Source organism: Nicotiana sylvestris, chromosome 4, assembly GCF_000393655.2.
Source record: "Nicotiana sylvestris chromosome 4, ASM39365v2, whole genome shotgun sequence".
Lineage (NCBI taxonomy): Eukaryota > Viridiplantae > Streptophyta > Magnoliopsida > Solanales > Solanaceae > Nicotiana > Nicotiana sylvestris.
The window spans coordinates 10,615,762-10,620,300 of record NC_091060.1 but is presented as its reverse complement, the minus strand read 5'-3'; the positions used below and the strand labels follow the sequence as shown (position 1 = coordinate 10,620,300).

Below are 4,539 nucleotides of genomic sequence, written 5' to 3'. Positions count from 1 at the left end.
TCAAAAGTCGTTTGTTAACATATAAGTTTTTTATTTCATGCATTGGATTTGATGCTTTCATTTTGACTGAATGTATAAATTTTGTACAAGTTGTTTGGATTAGGCATTTAATCTAAGTCTTTACCCCTTTTTATTTACGACTTTAATTGTAAGTATTATATTTTTATCTTGAACACAATTTAATTCGTTTTTGGAAAGTGTCAAGTTCATTTAATTCCATGTAAGAAAAGAATCATCCTTACTTCCCTGTAAAATTGTTTTAATGTGAATTTATCTTCTAAATTAAGAATGTTATAACTCAAAAACAATTATTTATGGATAAACATATATCATTGTAACATTGACAGAACCTGTTATCTCTCAATTATGTACTATTTCTTTAAAATAACATATAAATACTATTATTTTATGATGATAATAGATAAAACTAAAGTATATTCTTAATTTGGAAATTGATGTTGAATATAATTGGTGATATTTGAAAAAATAGTATTCAAAGTTAAGTTGAAAAAGCTTATTTGAAAACCACTTCCAACTTATCATTTGCGTTGTTTCCTATAAAAAGAGATTAAAGATTATATACGAACTGAAATATTATTATGAGCAATGTTAATACAAGTTAACACACTATGCCTTCTTTGATTGGACTTCTAAACCAACAACAACCCATGTATAAGAATTACTATAATACATATGAGGACTTTTTTTTTTATAGAATTAGTTAAATAGAATCAACATTCATTATTTTTAGGAACTTATAATATTGTAAAAAATTATAATTTTTAATTTACAATATTTTTAATAATATTTATGTGGTTTTCAAAAGGTCTTTACTCATAATTCAGGATACACGCGCGTACTCTAAGACTAGTAAGTTTTAAAAAGGAAGTGAAACATTAAATTTAAACGTCAGGACCTTTTTTTTATTGCTAGAAGCCTTAATTTATGGTCTTTTTCAATTCTTTATCTTGTCCGCTGGTCTACTACTATCTCCAAAAAATAACGAACAGTCAGTTTTTTTTTTTGCGAATACAAAAAGAAACTTCATTCTCCTCCATAGCAGCAAGTTCAAAATTCAAATTCCAGATTAGTCATCCTTTTAATTCCTCTATGTATATATATATCAATTTTTATGCAATTTACCTATTTAAAAATATTTTCGATAATTATATTATTTTCTGAAATATTAAAAATTAAATACTCATGGGTTACGCCGTGCCTTAAAGCTTATGGGTAGTGGTAGGGAGTGAGAACGAAATAAATAAAAAGTGAACCGGATGGATCGGGAGTTTTGAACCCGACGTGAATCGAACACGCAACCTTCTGATCTGGAGTCAGACGCGCTACCATTGCGCCACGGATCCGGGTGATATTGAATGTCCGAAGGTTTATTATTAATGCTCTTTCCAATATATGTACTGCAACTTTTTTCTCCTCCTTCCGGGAAACACTTTTCCTTTAGCCTATACTTACATTAATGTTATATTCAGAAATAAATTAGCTCTAAACATCTTACTTTTTTCTTAATGAAATGATTTAAATATATTTTTTTACTTTTTTAGACCATAAGTGTCAATTTTGTTTTTCTTTTATGAATTGAAATTCATTGCCAGTTAAACATCACCCCATAAATTTAGACGGTGGGAGTACTATCTTAATATCTTTAGTTTTGTTTGCTGATGAACAAAAACCACAGCAGTAACCTTATATGAACTTGAAAGCACGGACTGGAATTTAAGATGAATGCACAATTCTTATTAAGTTTCAAGCACACAGTTAAAAGAGCACTTCAATTATTATTGGACACAGTTAAAAGCACACAGTTTCCTGAGCCGGGGGTCTATTAGAAATAGTCTCTCTACGTGTATTAGGTAAGGTAAGGTCTGCGTACAAATTATCCTCCCCAGACTCCACATGTTGGGATCAAACTGAGTTTGTTGTTGTTATTGTTGTCGTAGTTAAAAGAGCACTTCAATTATTATTTGAAAGATTTTTAAAGAGAAGGGCATGTCCCTTTGTATAGTCCAACTGGCAAATTGAAAATACAGATGTAATAATTAATATGAACCTTATATAATATAATAGCACGCCAATCTCAAGTCTAAAATAATGCCTTAGGAAACCTAACGGTTTTCAACGGAGGCGGAAGCATAATTTAAAATTTATGGGTTGTTAATATGCCTCAGAACCCATATTTCGTCTTAGTTACTGGCTTCACAGTTAAATATTTAAATATATTCAATGAATTTCCTAATATAAATACAGTGTTTAAGTAAAAGTGATTGAGTTCGGTCAAACCCGCACTTAATAGGCTAGCTCCGTCTCTAATTGTCAACTCTATTTAGATAAAGCAATTAATTGACCATCAATGATTAATCTTCTATACATACAACTCGAGCCTTGTGGAAGAAATACCTAGAAAAATTAGAAAGATGGCTGAAGATAAGAGAAACGAGATTCAAGATCTGTCTAAATCCATCACTCCAAGTGAAGAACCTGCTAAAGGTAATTAAGAGTTGAAAACTATCTTATCGACATAATGTTTCACCAATTTTTTTAGTGCCGTTTCTTATTTTTAAAGTTTTTCATATCATATTACATAAGAGTTTGGGGAACCAGGGCAGTGGAAATCGTCCTTACCTATAGTACGAAATATCTTGTACTGATACCACTAAACTATAACCCTTAATTAGTCGTCATGTTGATTTCATTATTAAGATATTTTTCTCTTTTTTCATTTTTCGCAAAATGATTTGGGTATGTATACGAAGGGGAGCCTTGGCGTCAATGGCAGATCCACATTATATCATATGGGTGCTTAAGCACTCATTGCTTTTGAAAACAACACTACTACTTATATAAATTTTTTTTAATAATTTATACAAATATATTAACTAAGCACCCAGTCTAAATAGTAATTTTCAAATTAAGTATAGTTGAACACTCATAATCTATAAATTCTGGATCCGTCATTGTTTGGCGTAACTGATAAAGTTGGTGTCATGTGACCAGGATGTCACGGGTTCGAGCCGTGGAAATAACATATTGTAGAAATGCAGGATAAGACTGCGTACAATAGACCCTTAGTCCGGTCCTTCTCCGGACCCCACATAGTGGGAGCTTAGTGCACCGGGCTGCCCCTTGATTTGGGTATGTATATGCTGAGAGTCTATTGGAAACAACCTCTCTATCTCACATAAGATAACTATCTCACATAAGATAAGGGTAAGGTCTATGTACGTCCCACCCTCCTCGGACCCTACTTATGAGATCATACTGGGTATATTGTTATTGTTAATTCGGGTGTGCATATGTTTTCATTTTTTTCAGGATTAGAAATTGCTAAAGATCAAGGACTAGTGGAGAAAGATGAAGCAGCAAATGCTCAAGGCGAGGGGTTGACGCACGTAGTTGTAAGAGCAAAAAAGCCAGAACCTCCGGGCAAACGACCTCCTCCAACGACTGGTTGAACTGAAATAATATGAGCCTAATTGGAAATTTCAAAGTTTAAGTGTTGTACATTTGAAGTAATTAACCAGATGTATTTGGTTAATTGCATTTTTGATTTCTTCGTGCGTGTTTGTTCTTGATCACCATCGTCCTTTTTTATTTGTGCTTTGATTTTTATCAAATATGATTGGTGAAAGTACAATTGTGATGATAATGCAGTTCGTGTTTTTTCAGGAGGAGAGTTTTGGTGTAATTGGTAAAGTTGTTTAATCAAAAAATAGAATTTCAGTCAAAGCTAAAATTTAGAAGAACGCGGGTTACTCATAATCAAAAGAATATGTAGAAGAGAGTAATTTGGAGTAACCTGATAATAGGCGAAATCTAGGTGATTTAGCTATTGTTTATGCTTCTGCTTGATTATATTCCGATGTCATATTATGGTTAATTGATGGAAAAACAGGCTCTACTCAAAATATGTATACCTTGCAGGATGAGAAGCCTAAATGATGCTTTCAAGAGGATATTGGGATGATTTATGAGCAAGAACAACCCCTAGGAGTCGAGTGTGCGCAAGGACGAGACGGACAAAAATAGAAAAAATCAAGCTTCAGAGGCGCGCTAACTATCGCGCGAACTACAAAGTTCGCGTAGTAGTTCGCGTGTATAAGGAGCAGAGGCAGAATACTGCGCGAACTCTGTAGTTCGCGTAATAGTTCGCGCACTACCGACCCAGAGAGACTTTATTTAGGGGTAAAATTGGAATTCCTTCTTAATCCCACTCAACTTACATAAAGTAAAGCTCCATTATTGAGAGGATAGATCAGATTTTGAGCGGAGTAAGTGCAAAAATACTATTCATCCTTGGGAAAAAAAAGCCATAGAAGAAGGAGGAGCTCATCTTGGAGCTAAAAAAGGAGAAGAAGAACAACATCTTGGAGCATGGATTCAAAGAGTTCTTCTAAACTTTCTTCTATTTGTTTGTTTATATTATGTTTAAAACTTTTATTGTTGATTTTTGTATAATTATGAGTAGCTAAAATCTTTAGTATTCTTGGGTCATGGATGTTAGATAATTATGTTATTTGAAGC

The 4,539-nt window shown here is 32.8% G+C and overlaps 1 long non-coding RNA gene and 1 other non-coding gene across 2 annotated transcripts; one reads left to right on the top strand and one right to left on the bottom strand.

Annotated features, from left to right (window-relative positions):
• Window positions 1-1,292: 1,292 nt before the first annotated feature.
• On the bottom strand, window positions 1,293-1,364 carry TRNAW-CCA (transfer RNA tryptophan (anticodon CCA)). The gene has a single exon. It is a non-coding gene; the product is annotated as a tRNA-Trp (tRNA).
• Window positions 1,365-2,406: 1,042 nt separating this feature from the next.
• LOC104211035 (uncharacterized) lies at window positions 2,407-3,683 on the top strand. The gene is made up of 2 exons (XR_707045.2): window positions 2,407-2,505; window positions 3,331-3,683. It is a non-coding gene; the product is annotated as an uncharacterized lncRNA (long non-coding RNA).
• Window positions 3,684-4,539: the final 856 nt, after the last annotated feature.